General features: G+C 41.9%; 1 protein-coding gene across 10 annotated transcripts in view; it reads right to left on the bottom strand.

Moving 5' to 3' along the window:
- Positions 1-16,999, bottom strand: part of bnc2 (basonuclin 2) — a 221,455-nt gene that overhangs the window by 14,732 nt on the left and 189,724 nt on the right. The window lies entirely within an intron of this gene.

Raw genomic sequence — 16,999 nt, forward strand, 5'->3', positions numbered from 1 at the left:
GGTTCAGAGACACTGTACAAGCAGGTCAACGCTACGTAGTGAGCACTACAGGGGCGTTACAGGAACATCGGGCTGAAACAGACACAGCTCCATAAACTCTTTAAATGATTATAATGTGACACTGACATATTGGCTGTTTAATTTTTGACACCCAGTAACAGTAAAAAAAAAATGTAAAAAAAAAAAAAAATAATAAAACGTCCATGACATCATCCTTGTGTCATTGTTTTAGCATTTTATTTTTGTTCCACTTCACTCGGTGCATTATTTTGCATAAAATATTTTCATGTGTTTTCTTTTGTCTCATTTTAAGTTTCTTATTTTGGGCAAGGAGGCGAGTGGGTTAAAAAAAAAAACCCATCAGGTGACAGTTTAAAAAAAAAAAAAAAACCCTTAATGACACCACCGCTGCATGGAATATTTTCACTTCATTTTCACTTATTTCCTGTTTTATAATTTAATATACAGCATGTCTCCTATTTTGGGAAAGGTGGGGTGGAACTGGTTTAAAAAAAAACTATATAAAAAAAATCTTGTCTCCGAGTAAGCGATGTTGAACATAAAAATAAGGAATCTCATGTTTATTTAAGCATGTCTTTGAAGAAGCCTTGGAGGTGACAGCGATCTCGCATTACATTCATTAGCGAGGTTTGAGGATGAGTATTTACCGAGCTTTATGTTAATGGAGTTTAAAGGACGCACGTCTTGCGTCAGATTAAATATTAATGAAGGGAATACTTTGGTGTCAACTGAAAAAAAATTTTTTTTTCATACTGATAGCGTTTTGCTTTCTTGGCGGGTGTGTGTGTGTGTGTGTGTGTGTGTGTTGGGGGGGGGGGGGGGGGGGCGTATGTGTCAATGAGGCGAGCAGCGATGTACTGTAAAGAAAAAAAAACGTGGACGGATCCCAAACAGGCCTCGGATTTTCTTTCGCGGCGCTAGAAGCGTGGGAAAGAAGTTTCCATGTTGAGAAAGCGTTATTGCTCCGGGAGGAGGAATAAGCACCACTTCCAGGGAGCTTTCTTTCTCTCTCTCTCTCTCTCTCTCTCTCTGTCCTTGGCTGGCGTTTTAGGAGGTGGTGTTATTAACCGCTGAAAAATAAAACGCTTCGAGTTTTGCACACTTGGCCACTGTCAGACGCTGAGACATGGCAAGGGACTCTGGGAAAAGAATCTTGGCAGCGTCGAATCTCTAGATTTGCGGTCAGGAGTGGAACTGCGATGGGATGTGCAAAAAAAAAAAAACCCAACATATTTATTTATTTATTTATTTATTTATTTATTTATGTGTTTATTTAATTTTTTGCCCTTTTCGGTGCCCTTAATGCTGCAACATCACATTTAAAACCCTTATTGGCTCTCCGGAGGATGCAGATGTCAAACGGTGCATTTTTATTTACTAAAGGTCTGAGTTTATATGTAAAAAACAAAATAATCAAATAAATTTTGTCCGAATATGTTATCGTTGTTATGGTTTACTAATAGGATCGTCATGCTGTATATATATATATATATATATATATATATATATATATATATATTCAAGGGGGAAAAAAAGAAGAGCAGAGTGATGAAATAAAACCTGGGGTTTCTGGTACTCAGACTCCCAGCCCCTACTGGAAGTGTTTTAAACTCCTGGTGTATTGAAACGGCCATAAAAGCTACGATGCAATAAATGTGCTACTGTGATCCCGCTGTGCTGCTACGAGTGGGCGTGCAAGAGGCACAAAGACAAGAAGACAAGGATAGAGATGGAGAGAGAGAGAAAGAGAGAGAGAACCGGAGTTCTCATAAATGATCCAGTTTATGCCGCTAAGGGCCTCTGAGACTCCCGACGTCCCAGAGAAAGGTGACATCAAGGGAGCGACGCTGGTTCTGACGACAATTAGACACGACGAGAGAGCCGTCTGGACGATCCCGCTAGGATCTATAAATGATAAATGGCAACCGAGGAGTTTAAGAGCTGTAAAAAAAAAAAAAACCAACAGAACCAAAAAAAAATGGGGTCTTTAAGGTGAGCTGGGAATAAATGTTTAAAGAGAGATGGAGAAGTCAGAGAGGGAAAAAAAGAGAGGAGAGGAGAGGGAATAAAGAGGAAAAAAAGGAAGAGGGATTCTTGAGAGACGGCGCGTCGACGGTGGACGGTCACTGGGGTGTTTGTGTGTTAAATATACATTAAAAAACTTTTGACGCTTTCATTCCGTGTGCGAGTGTGTGTGCGAGTGTGTGTGCGAGTGTGTGTGCGAGTGCGAGTTTAGCCCCGAGGTAAGAGTTTAAATTTCAGCCTCCGCACTATTATGTTATACCGCGCTGCCCGCTCACAGCTCTTACATTTCCATTTCATTTAATTGAAAGGAAGGAATAGAAAGAAATGAAAAAACTGTGGGTGTGGGGAAAAAAATTAAAAAGTGAATTTTTAAATAAGAACATTTTCAGAAGCTTGGAAATAACCAGAGTGGAAATTAATTTCTAATGATTTATCTGTTACAGGCCATGTGTTCTGTCATGTCTCTCTCTCTCTCTCGCTCTCTCTCTCTCACACACACACACACACACACACACACACACAGAGCAAAGAAGGCCCCAAAAAAGGACACGCAGCAATGGAGAATAACAACACCGGCACTAGCACTAATTCTCTGTATTTATTGTGTAAATAGGCTTTGAGGAGCCATTATAGTGTGTGTGTTCGTGTGTGTGTGTGTGTGTGTGTGTGTGTGTGTGTGTGTGTGTCTGTGTGTGTGTGTGGGTGGGTGTGTGTCTGTGTGTCAGTGTGTGTGTGTCTGTGTGTGTGTGTGTGTGTCTGTGTGTCAGTGTGTGTGTGTGTCTGTGTGTGTGTGTGTGTGTGTGTGTCTCCACAGCTGGAGAGCAGCTCTAAGCAGGCTGGTCCTAATCAGAGATCACACACTCGTTCATCACTCCGACTCTGCTGCTATCAGCACTAGGCCTGCTATTACGCACCGAGCAAAAAGATTAAACACACACACACACACACACACAGTCCCGGGTTAAATCTGCAGGAGGTTCATGACAGAAGAACGGTGTGTGTGCAGTTCTTTTTCTCTTTGAGTAAAAAGCTCAGAAACTAGTGTTTAAAACGCCACACATGCTAACAGAAGCTAGTTTTCTGATGCTAACTGCTACTTTTTTCATTCTTAGCCATGTTATCATGCTTGGAAAACATCCATTTACTGAAAAAGTAAAAAAAAAACAACACACACACAAACACACACACACACACACACACACAACGTGTGGTGATGTTATACTGTGCTACTGTGTTCAGTTTAGGGTTTTAAAGAACAAATAAACAAAGCTAAATATCTACGCTAATTCTGTAATTAGCGTGTTTTAACAACGTATAAAAATCACAAGGATGATGTTTAGAGCATTTTAAGCTGAGAATAAGAAGATGAAGATGAAGAAAGAAAAAAAGGATTCGAATGAAGAAAGAAGACTGAAGACGAAAGAGTGCAATGCTAACTGCTGGCTTTCCTAGCTCATTATTACTAGCGCATTATTATTATTAGCCATGTTAGCATATTTGGAATGTCTGTTCGACCTTGATAATTTTCATTTAAACAAGTACAAACTGTGCTGAATTTTTCAAGAATCATTTTTAATCGGTATTTATGCTAAAAAGATGAAGCGCAGCGTAACAACATAATAAAACGAGCAGTTTGATGCTAACTGCTGCCATTCTTTCTTTCATTACTAGCCACATTATTAGCGTGTTCGGTTAATCTAAAAATAAAATAATATTGTTTGTATGACAAAATAATATTTGTCTGTTATGACCATTTTAAGCTGAAAGTCATAACCTAATAAAGAACAAATACCTTTAAAGGTCAGTTGATGCTAATGGATGCTAGCGGAGCGCTGCTAACAGCTAATAGCTGGCGTTCTGTCATCACTAGCTTGGCATTAGCCTTGCTAGTATGTTAGCATGGAAAATCCTTTCCGCCGTGTGGATTTGTATTTAAAGGTAAGGTAAAGACTGGGCCAAAATAATCATTAAATCAGAAGTCAATTTTAAATAATCATATTTATATTTAAATAAACCAATTCATTAAAAAATTATGACAAACTAGTGGTTTTATTGCTAAAGTTTTATCATAATTAACATATTCAGTTCTATAAAATCGCATTAAAACGGTATTTGCGGGACATGAATTATGTTCGGGTTATTAATAAACAATGTGAAATAAACAGGATTTAAAAAATAATAAATAAATACAGTTTATGCTAGTGGCGTGATGCCAACAGCTTAGCTTTCTGTCATTATTAGCATGTTTGGAAAATACCCCCTTTCACCTTGTTAATTTAATATAGCATGCAATAACTCTTCTGATGTAACCCTAATGTTTATTGAGGTCATATATATATATATATATATATATATATATATATATATATATATATATATATATACACATGTATATACTTTTTAAGTGATTTTATTTACCCGAGAAGATGTTCAGGTTCTGCTAAAAGGAACAGAGTGAAATAAGAGGAGAGGTGGAGATAGCGGAGGTCTGTTTCCATCAGGATTGTTTATAATGAGATAAAGAGAAGATAGATTGCGATGTTAATGAAAGATAGTTGCAGTTGTAGTGCCGTAAACACGCAACAGGACGACCTACGATAGAGTTAAACACTCGGAACTGTTTCTCGGAAACCCGGCGTCCACACACAGGAAAGGAATGTCGTTATTTTAATACTGACTTATTTACATTGCGTTTAGAGCCGGTGACCGTGGCGTACTTTTTAAACAAACCCGACACGGCCAAGCATCACTTAGGAGCTTATCGTGTATTCCGTTCAGAGCCGAGCGGACCAGGCGACGGGTTTTTGGCCGCAACGTTTTGGTCTGAGGCTCTGAGGGCAGCCAGCTGTCACGACACAGGTCACACACACACACACACACGTATCCGCTTTTCCAGATCTCTGAGACTCGCAGAAACTCGAGCTTGCGTGAGCAAACGCGCCGCGCAATCAAGGCCGACTGGAGTTTCTCGCTCGCTGGAGAAACATCATGTGCTTTTGGTTACGTTTTAGGAACTTCTCAATATCGCGACTTCCCTCCATTTCAAATGTTTCATCTGGAACAGAACCAAACACCGAACCTGACACGGAGCGTATATTAGATTTCTACACCGCCACATGGGCGCCAAAACTTTTATCATCGTTTACATCGTGTTTTTGTGATTTCATATCTGTGCCGCTATGTTCCTCTCGGATCGTATTTCACTCTGAGAAGAACGATCCTTTAAAACTTTTTAGACAAATCTCAGGTACAGATTTTATCTCGGGTACACGAACACTGCTCCGAGAACAAGGCTTCTGTCTGAACGGAAAACATGTGCGGTGACGTGAAATGTCCTCAAGCGAACGATAAAATACCACGAGATAAAACGAGATTATAAAGGATAAGATGAAATGAAATATAATGAGGTGAGAGGATGAGATCATACGAAACGGGATCAGAAGAAACGAGAGGATGTCACATAATAAAGATGAAATTAGATAAGATAAGGTCAAACGTGAGGATGAGGTGAAAAGATAATATAACGATAAAATGAGATAAGATGAGATCAGATTATATGAAACAAAATGAGATAAGATTATAAGATAAAAGGGAGGACGATGTGAGAAGATAATATAACATTGGTGAGGTAAGATGAGATAAGATCAATTAATGAAGTGAGATGAGATAATATAGGATCATATAAAATGAGATAACATGATGAGATGATGTAAGATGATAGTGTAGGCATATACAGATAAGATAAGATAAGAATGAGATAAGATAAATGAATAATAAGTAAGATAAAATGAGATAAGCTATGGTACGTAGATATTATAAGATGAGATAAGATTATATAAAATGAGATAAAATAAAATGGAGTGAGAAGATGAGATTAGATTAGACGAGATTAGACGAGATGAGATGAAAGGATGATATGTGAGAGGATAAAACGAGATAATATGATGCGAGAAGATATAATGAGATAATATAAGATAATATACCTTAATTGTTCAGCTGTACCCTGTCTCAGTTTCATTCTAAGTCATTTTGGATAAAAGATTAAAACGAGTAGACATAAATATAAAGATAAGACTCTTTGAGTAATTATTATTTTGTGGAGGTGATGAACTTCCTGTCCAGCTCCAGAACTTTATTTTCCCCACTTTTTATTCCTAACGCATGCTGAAGACATCTGTGTGACTCTATAACCCGCCGTTAGAAGCTCTTTGTTTAGAGGAACTCGTCTCCCAATTAGCTTAATGTGCCTTTTTTTATATGAAGCCCCCCTCCACCCCGCCCCGGCCCCTCCCCTCACTGCCGCCTCTCAGTTTCCCTTAGAAACCTCATTACTGCCCCCTCCACGCGTCCCCTGGCGCTAAGACGGATTAGCTTGTCACTGCAGTCCCGTACAGGACGCCTCTGAATCGCTGTCTGTGAGGTTAATGACAATTATCGAATAATTACACCGCTGTAAGTCGTATGCGCCCATGCTATCTATTCGAGTGTGTGTGCCACTGTGTCACCCCCAAATGGAGCTGGTGACGGGGGGTATTTATCTCTTGACGGCCCCCGTAATGGCACCGTGGGCTTGTAAACGATCAGCGAGGGGAGCTGTAGCGGAGGAGAGCGATGATCCAGCTTTGTGTCAGCAAGAACAAAGACGACAATTATGCAATTAGCGCGACGGGGTTAGAGTTTTATGATCGAGTCATTAAGGGGAAAATATACATCGTTGTGTGTGTGTGTGTGTGTGTGTGTGTGTGTGTGTGCGTGTTTCTTGCCTTGATTTACTAACGAAATACAGGGACAATTTGCATTTTTCAAATCAGCAAAATAACACTGTAGCTTTAATGAATATGCGCATGTGGGGCGGAGTCAATGAAAATCGGGCAGGTCACGCCGAGAGTGTAGGAATTCCCGGAAGCCCATCTGTCAGTCAAAGACAAAATGAAATTAACGAAGTTATACTTTAGTAAAATAATGAGGTTTCTTAAACCTCTGACTCATGACTCATTGCGGAGTTCTGGACTGTGATTGGTCAGAAGGTGGTGATTAATTCTCTGGAAGAGCAGCTCGGACAGTAGCGCAGGTTTATACAGCGTTAACGTGCTCGCTCTGACGCGTTATCATTTCCATAGCAACAGCTCGTTCACAGGGACTCGTAAATTATTAAACAACGTGTGTAATCATTGCTATTGTGACATTTTCTGTAAGGAGGTGTTTATGCAACATTTATGGAAGGAGTCTCCAGTGTCAGAGGTAAAGCTGTAGGACAGAGGAGTTTAGGCTTTTCGCGGTGTCTCGGTAACACGACAAAAAAATCTGACTGACGGTTTACAGCTGCTGTAACACAAGTGAAAACAGGAACAAACTTTAAATGTATTCATAAATGGATAAAAAGTTGTGCTGGAAGTAACTGTTGGCTGTGTGCTGAGGTCAAAAAGGAATAAAACACTCCTCAGGGTGGAAACAGTAACTCAGTATTTCAGTGTTTTATTACGTAAACGGTGTTTTGACGAGTCTCAGCTTGAAGTTTCGTTACGAGTCCGAGTTTGAAATCCTGAAGATTAAGAACAATTAGTGTATAAAATGAGATCAGACGAATTCCATTTAAATATTGTGTCAGTTTTTCTGTGAATAGGACGGTGTACTGGATTTGGGGAATGTGAGTAAGTGTGTGTTGTGTTGTGCTGTGCTGTATTGGTGTTGTTATTGTGTTGTTATTGCGTTGTTGTGTTGTTATTGTGTTGTTATTGTGCTGTGGTGTTATTATGTTGTGTTGTTGTTGTGTTGTTATTGTGTTGTGTTGTTATTGTGTTGTGTAGCGGTTTCAGTGTGTCCACTCCAGGCCTGGAATGCGCTCTGATCAGTGAGCGCGTCGCTCCCCGCGGACCTCCACCACGGCTCCGTATCGATCCGCGGATCTTTTCTCGCATCCTAGACCCCAACAAAGACCCCAGTATCACTGTATTCACTACTTCAAGGCAGGTTAAGCAGGAGTCCCCCTGTGATCTGAGCCGGGCCTGAACCCTCCGCTTCCTCAGTAGTCTCCCTTCTCCTTTTTTTTAATGTTTTCCACCTCTGAATAATTTAGGAGGGACGCGGCAAGCCTTTTCCAGAGCTCGGCGCCTCGAGCCATGACTTCTGAAAGAGGCTCACCAGAGACTGGATCTGAGGGTCCGGCGAGAGACCAGACGTCCATTCAAAGAAAAGACATGACCTTTATACACAACACAGCACGGTGACCGCGCATGGCATTAACCCTCCTCTAGTGCGCACTACTTAGTGCTGTCTTCCTAAATATATTAAAAAAACCTGATCTTTCATCTCGCTGAAACATTTCCTTATTAGAGATGATGACATGCTGATGACATCATACTACACATAGCCACCTGCACGAGGTCACACGACCATATTGGTGCTCAAAATCCGCTCGCCTACGGACGTAATGCAGGTATTTTTCCAGACAACGCAAGCCTTCATGCAAACGTGTGATGAAGTGTTGTGATTAGCCAATCAGACAAGGAAGATCGTCTTCGTCATCGTCTTCCAAGTGTCACAGAAATACAGCATCATGCTAGCATTACAGTAGTTAGCTAAGCTAATCAGCACATGTTAGACAGCTACATTTAGATAATTTAAAGTCCTCGTCAGATTTCGTGAACCACTGGAACACATTATTGTTATTTTTAAGTAGCTATCTTAGCTTTAATTTGCTAGGTTAGCTTTCATTCACTACTGCTAGGCTAGCTTTCAGCTGTTAAGTTTGATTTCTTTCAGTAGAGTACATTTTGCTTGTAAAGTTAGCTCTCACTTGCTAGGTTTATCAGCGCTCGTTAGATTAGCTTCCACTTTCTAGATTGCCTTTTAATTTGTTTATAAGTTAGTTGGCACTTGCTAAGTTAGAGTTTATTCTCAATGCTAGAAAATCTAATGGGTTTTACTCGCTAACACACAGTACAGTAGTTGTTACTCTCCAGGTTAGCTTCGAGCTCTAGCGTGGCCTCAGAGAGTAAACTTTTACTGGGTTTTTTTTTGTTTTATTTACATTTCTTTAAATTTAGACCTTCGTCCAGGCCAGTTTTTCTTTAATCCATTTTTTTTACTGTTCCACTGCGTTTTTAGCTTCAGCTCTTGCAGGTCGTGTTGGAGTGAAGAGAGACGGGAAGATGAGTGTGTCCAGACCTCACGGATGAAAAACGACTATAAATGACTATCTCCGATCCCTGGAGAGGTTAAGAAAGGGAAAAAGGGAGGGATGGATATCCGTGCTGGGATGGACGAGCCTGTTTTCATTTTACCAGCAGAGTAAAGAAGAAAAGGGGGGGGGGGGGGGAGTTGAACATTTTCACCATGTGCTGCTCTGTAAACTCCACACGGCCTTCATACCAGCTCATATTCATCATCATCATCATCATCTGCACTGAACTTCATCCTCACGCCTGTCCGTTAGTTTATTCTCCGTCTGCTGCGCTAATCATCTATGCATCATGCTAATGCTCTATACTACGACCGAAAGGAAATTGAACTGATTTGATTTTACTGATGGTTGTCATGGTAACATCAAAGGATAGCAAACCAGCACATGAATTAAAAAACAAGAAATTTTCAGTTATTTAAGCTATCTGGCGTATCTTTACAATGTATTAGTTGTAAGGTTACGCTAGGTTGTTAATCTGCTAATTAAACATCATGGGTGTGGCCCGTTGATGTTCCGTAGGGTCTAAGGAACATTCTGACCAAACTTGGGCCAAGTGCTGCCAATGCTCTAGCGCCACCATCGGGTCTAATTTGGGCCTAATTTGGAAGTATGTTTATGGTCAAAACTTTTGAACCGTGTCCAAAATTAAAAAGCCAAGCATCGCTGGAGTCTGTGGGTCGAGACAGGTTCAACACGCCTTATGACATCAATTTACGCCTAATTCGATTTTCCACCATCTTGGATTTTGTCAAAAACTGTTTTTTTCGCTACTCCTCCTACAAATGTTGTCCAATTATCACCAAATTTGGCACATATCATCTTCAGAGTAAGCCTCACATGAGCTATGAAAAGAATTTTTAATATTCTAAATTGTTTGCCTGGAATGGCCCACGAATCCGAAGGCAAACAGGAAGTGAGGCTGTATCTCAGCAACGACTTTTTGTGCACTGACACAAAATTTGGTAGGCATCTTCAGGACCATGACCTGAGGCTTCGCAACAAATTTCTTGACAGCACCACTTACTGGTTAAAAGTTACAATAACATGGCTTAAAAATGCTTACGTTTTCGCAAAAACCGCCATTTTTGCTCCTCCTCCTCCTCCTCCAAATTTTGTACAATCTTCACCAAATTTGGCTGACATCATCTACGTCTGGGGGAAAAAGCCCAGATTTATGAGCAAAAACATAAGTACCTTAGATGTTTTTAAATTGCAAGAATTGATGTTGGATTAGTAATCTGTATATCTTAATACTGCATATTTTTAAGTTTTGTTTATTTTAAATTGTGGTTTAATTAGTACTGACGTTCTATAGTAACAGCAAAATAATTCAGAACGTCTTGAAGAACCAGTAATAATGCTGAAAAGTCAAGTAACAAACAAACAAATACCGGTCCACAGGTCAAAGTAGTAACAGACAACAATACAGGTCACATCAGCAGCAAAGCCAGCCTGCTGCACCTTTCCTCCTACAGTCGGAGAATTCCTCTGCTGTTCCTGGTTAAAATATTCACATCATGAGTGAAACCTCAAATGACTCTTGAATCCCTTTGACTAAAAGTTATGGCTCTGCTTTCTTGTGATTGCTCAGACAACAACTGTAGCGCATCTGTGAATGTGCGGCTCGCCGAGTCTGGGTGCTTGGCCCCCCAAAATGCTGCTTGCAGCTTTAATTTAGATTAGATTCACTCGTTCTCTAGATTAGCTTTCACTCATTATTTAGATTATTTAAAAGCTGATTTGGTGAGATGAGCAGATTGGACGAGCCTTCTGATTGGAGAAGCTTACACAAGTTTTACCTGAGATTAGCCCCTCCCACTTTACACCTGTAAAATCACCAAACTGAGGCTTTAATGTAACTATAACACAACAACACGGTACCTCCAGCGCCTGGATAAAAACCGAGTGTTTTGAGGATGTGTGTGATGTGTGTGAGGTCAGGACTGGGTCTGTGAGACAGATGTGAGGTGTGTGAGGTGTGTGTGTGTCTCTTGCAGGCATCAGGGGAGTGTGTGAGAAACTGTGTGTGTGTGTGAACCTCCTTCATAGCTCGGCCGTCTTTTATCATTTTCTCATCTCTCTCTCTGCAGCATCGGCTTGGCACGGCTTTACAAAGGTGCATCAACATGTGCTCGTAATTTGCTCCTTGGCTGCACTGCGACCTCTTGTGTGTGTGTGTGTGTGTGTGTGTGTGATTATTTAGAATAATGTGTGTGTCCCCGTCTCACACAATAGCGATTACTCCCTCCGTCGCTGTTGAAGTGAAAAGGAGGGAGGGAAAACGATCTCTGGAGGATTTAGAGGATTTGCTCAGCTGGAAGGAGAACTGAGGAAACGGTGGACGCGATGTTCACTCCTGTGCTCTGGCGCTCGGTCCCAACTTTTCTAACGCAAAAAACAGAGATTTACTTTCCTTTCCAGATCTTAAAGAAGTTCAGCCAGAAAAATGAAATTCAGTTCTCGTCCCCTGGACGGAAAACACAGTCGCGTTCGGTGAGCGGAGTTCGCTTGTTCAGTGTTAGAACGTACGAGGCTAACGTCGCTAACTAAATACACAGTTTAGCATGTTTACATTTGATTTAATTGTGTTTTTATTGCTTTAGGTTGGGATGTGCTAATGTTAGACTCTCATATCACCATAACTCATAACATTTTATCATTCCTTATAATAGATAGTGTGTGTGTGTGTGTGTGTGTGTGTGTGTGTGTGTGTGTCTGAGGGAATAAGCTAATGGACTCTTTGCTTAATGTGATAACACGCATTATAGACACACTGCCAGGAAGATGGAGCATTAGCTGTGTGTGGGTGTGTGTGTGTAATAGCATGAACTTTTTCCTCAGACACCACACACACACACACACACACACACACACACACACACACACAGAGGACCCCGTCCCATGATACACTGCTCACTCTTTAGTCTTTAGACACACAGACAGACATGTTCTACACATCCCTACTCACACACACACACACACACACACACACACACACACACACACACACACACACGCATACACGCTTCTCCGAAACTCAATAGTCCTCCAGTCGCGTGTGTGTGAGCCGTCCCCCGAGGCCGTGCTGTGTCGATGACTCGATGGCCGACCCAAATTACACGCTGAGAGCGAGTGTGTGAATGTGATAAGCATGGATTGATCGGTGACACCGGGATCATGTGACCTGAGATCATGTGACTAGCCGAAAGAAAAGGCCTCTGGGAGTTCACAATGAACTGCTGCTTCTCACTCCGTCTGTCTGTCTGTCTCTCTCTCTGTCTCGCTCTATCTCACATACACTCTCTCTCACTCACGCTCTCACTCTCTCTCTTACACACTCTCCCTCTCTCTCTCACACACACTCTCTCACTCTCTCTCACTCTGTCATACTCTCTTTCTCACTCTCTCGCTCACACTCTCCCTCTCTCTCTCATACTCTCTCTCACTCTCTCTCCCTCTCTCACTCTCCCTCTCTCTCTCATACTCTCTCCCTCTCTCTCTCATACTCTCTCTCACTCTCTCTCACACACTCTCTCACTCTCTCTCCCTCTCTCACTCTCCCTCTCTCTCTCATACTCTCTCTCACTCTCTCTCACTCTCTCTCCCTCTCTCACTCTCCCTCTCTCTCTCATACTCTCTCTCACTCTCTCTCACACACTCTCTCACTCTCCCTCTCTCTCTCATACTCTCTCTCACTCTCTCTCACACACTCTCTCACTCTCTCACTCTCCCTCTCTTTCACTCTCTCTCTCTCTCACTTTGTATTATTCGTTTACTACAGGCAGGAGTACTGTATGTATGTATGTGTGTGTGAGTGTGTATGTATGTGTATGTGTGTACAGTATATAGTGTGTAGTATTGTGTAATAGTGTACTCCTAATGTTAATATGAATATAGTTAACAATGATATTAATAGTAGTAAATATAACACACACACACACACACACACACAGAGACACTATTTATCTTTGGCAGTACCCCTAGGCAGATGTTTGCAGGTATTTTCTTTCTGCTTTGAAGTTGAGCAGATGGAAAACTGCACACACACACACACACACACACACACACACACACTTCTTTACTTTTCAGTCCAATCTATATTTCAGGTTTTTACGTGAAGTGGATTATTTATGAGGCATGTAAATATATTCATGGTGTAATAATCATCCTGTAGATCTGATATCGCTCAGTGTCTGATCTCGCTCAGTGTCTGATATCACTCAGCATATGATCTCGCTCAGTGTCTCATATCTCTCAGCGTCTGATATCGCTCAGTGTCTGATCTCGCTCAGTGTCTGATATCTCTCAGCGTCTGATATCGCTCATTGTCTGATATCACTCAGCGTCTGATCTCGCTCAGTGTCTGATCTCACTCAGTGTCTGATATCTGTCAGCGTCTGATATCGCTCAGTGTCTGATCTCGCTCAGCGTCTGATCTCGCTCAGCCAATCTCGAAAAGTCCGATCGGAAAAAGAAAGTCAAATCAGGAGTTTTAATATAAAATATGATATGACATGATAAATATAGCTATTTATTGATATCGCTGGACTCGTGAGGAAGGAATGCTCTGATCTACACACACCTTGCTCACACACACACACACACACATAAAGCCTCTGGCAGAACGCAGTGTGTGCTCTGGCTTGCATTATGCTAACGTAATGGATGTTAGCACACACTGCGCTTTGTATCTCGCCGCTCCACGTTCTCCCCCTGCGGGGCTCTGGCTACGGATTGGGGGCATTCTTGTGTGTGTAGGTCATGAGAGCCCTCCATACACACACACACACACACACACACACACACACTCCTCTTACCCCAGCTAACCTTACACTTACACTGCATTGCTCTAAAACGCTAACGTCACACTGCGCTAAACACGCACAGTCACGGGCTTCGTCCCAAGTCACACTTACATAGCGTATCGAAGTAGTGCACTGTTTCATAGGTGCCCAACTATTCATGACGTACCACTGCTGCAGCTAATAAACGCTTAGCCTGCTAGCTAACACATCATGCTAAAAAGTTACAGATTAATCTCTATCTATACACCAGCACAAGAACATGCCAGGGCTCCGTCCCAAATAGCACACTTCTCTACTAGTATCAAAATAGTCCACTGTAATAGTAGATAGTGTGTCATTTAGGACGTAGCCGCATGTCGTGTACCTAGCTAAGCAGCTCACTAACTAGTTATCACCGCTCACTAAAGTGCTCCGTCCCAAACCTCCTGTAAGTGTTCAGGGCTGCTGTATAATGTACACTACTCTGTGATTTGTGATTTAGGACACAGCCACCATCTCTAATGGTTCAGCTAGTCAGCTAACACTGCTTTGCTAACGTGTGCATTCTACTGTTTTACTAATGTAGTAACACACACACACACACACACACACACGCAAGCTATAATTATTATAAGTTATGACAAATTGTATGTTTTTCTTCTTTGAATAGAAAGAAAAGAAACTGAAGAACTAGGAAGAGAATAAAAAAGCATATTTAGAGAATATTAGACTATGAGAACGTGAATGAAGTGAAAAGAAAATAGTTTGTTAATAATAAATAGTAGTAGAAGAGAAAGAAAATGTATTAAACATTTTTAAACAAGAAGAAGAAAGAAAGATGAGGCAAAAGTAGAAGAGACAGTAAATGAATAGAAAAATCATTTTAAAAAGCAAAGACAATCAAAAATTGTACGAGAGACAGCGACAGAGAGAGTGAGACAGAGAGAGACAGAAAGAGAGAGATAGAGAGAGTGAGACAGAGAGAGACAAAGAGAGAGAGAGAGACAGAAAGTGAGACAGAGAGAGACAGAAAGAGAGAGATAGAGAGCGTGAGACAGAGAGAGACAAAGAGAGAGAGAGAGAGACAGAGAGAGACAGAAAGAGAGACAGAGAGAGACAGAGAGTGAGACAGAGAGAGACCGAGAGAGAGACAGAGAGAGTGAGACAGAGAGAGACAGAAAGAGAGACAGAGAGTGAGACAGAGAGAGACAAAGAGAGAGAGACCGAGAGAGAGACAGAGAGAGTGAGACAGAGAGAGACAGAGAGAGTGACAGAGAGAGAGTGAGAGACAGACAGAAAGAGAGTCAGAGAGAGAGTCAGAGAGAGAGTATGACAGTGAGAGAGAGAGAGAGAGAGAGAGAGAGGCAGAGAGAGTGAGACAGAGAGAGAGTGAGAGAGAGACAGAGAGAGACAGAAAGAGAGACAGAGAGAGACAGAAAGAGAGACAGAGAGAGAGTGAGACAGAGAGAGACAGAAAGAGAGACAGAGAGAGAGTGTGAGAGACAGACAGAAAGAGAGACAGAGAGAGAGTGTGTGTGAGAGAGAGAGAGAGAGCCCATGAGTGTGTAATAAATGTGTAATAAATGTGTAATAAGACACTGAAGGCTCTCTGGGGTGAGAAACACTCTGTAACACTCCTGCTGTCCCTGTGTGACCGATGGGCAAGGAGTACAGGGACCCGCTGGTGTTTCACACACACACACAGCCTTCGTACTCATGCCGATCAGTTACTGCTGCATTCTGCTGAGAAACAGTGTGTGTGTGTGTGTGTGTGTGTGTGTGTGTGTGTGTGTGTGCGCACACCCTGGAATGAGATGCTTTTGTTAATTTAACTCAGCAGGAATTGAATTAATGTTTCGATTTCGTTAATTAAACCTCTTTAATCGACTTTGTCATTCGCTGGAAACAGAACGGAGGGAAAAATAAAACCGGGCTCAGGGAGAGAAGTGGATTAGGATTGGAACACAGCCCGCAGTCGACTCATTTCTACAGGAAACCTACCGCACATAAACAGTGATCAGGGTGAGAATTAGAACACAGCCTACTTCTAGTCATTTCTACCTAACGATAAGAGGAGTGAAGTTCGGGGAAGGAATCGGGATTGGAACACAGCCCTTACTTATTTCTACTCAGCAGTTAGTAAGGGCAAAATGATGTCTAGGGATTGGAACACAGCCTTTGTTCTATTCATTTCTACTCAGTGATGGGTGGAGCGATGATAACTGGGTGGAGCGATGAGCGATGATAATTGGGTGGAGCAATGATAATTGGAACACAGCCGCTTTCTAGTCATTTCTACCTAACGATAAGAGGAGCTAAACTCAGAGAAAGAATCGGGATTGGAACACAGCCCGTTTTTATACTGATTTTTCTACTCAGCAATGATGTCTACATGGGGAAGACGTATTGGAACACAGCCCCCTTTTTCTGCTGAGTTCTACTCAGTGATGAAGGGAAAACGAATGCAAAGGGAGCAGAGGTGGATTGGAACGCAGCCGTTTTTGAGCCACTTCTACTCAAAGAAACAAGGAATTGGAACACAGGCGCTTTTTACCGGGTTCTACTCAGTGACGAAGGGAAAACGGATGCGTAGGGAACGACGACAGATTCAAACACAGCCCTCATTCAGACATTTCTTGTACCAGTCCATAATTTATGACTCTGGCTCGCCGGTCACCTGCCGTGCGTCCACTTCCTGTTCTCCCAGGGGCTTGTGGGAAATGGAGTGAGCGACGCAGGAGGCCGAGGAGGACGAAAGTGAAAATTCATGCTAGTGTCCAGAGGGATAACTTCTCTCTCTCTCTCTCTCTCTCTCTTTCTCTCTCTCTCTCTCTCTCTCTCTCTCTCTCTTTCTCTCTCTCTTTTTCTCCCTCTCTACCTCTCTCTCTCTTTCTCTCAGCCACTCACTCCCACTCATCTATGATAACAAAAAGACCAGCTTTAGTTAAGAAGGGACACTTTAGGTTGCAGTGAGAGGACACAGAGT

Source organism: Ictalurus furcatus, chromosome 3 (assembly GCF_023375685.1).
Source record: "Ictalurus furcatus strain D&B chromosome 3, Billie_1.0, whole genome shotgun sequence".
Taxonomy (NCBI): domain Eukaryota; kingdom Metazoa; phylum Chordata; class Actinopteri; order Siluriformes; family Ictaluridae; genus Ictalurus; species Ictalurus furcatus.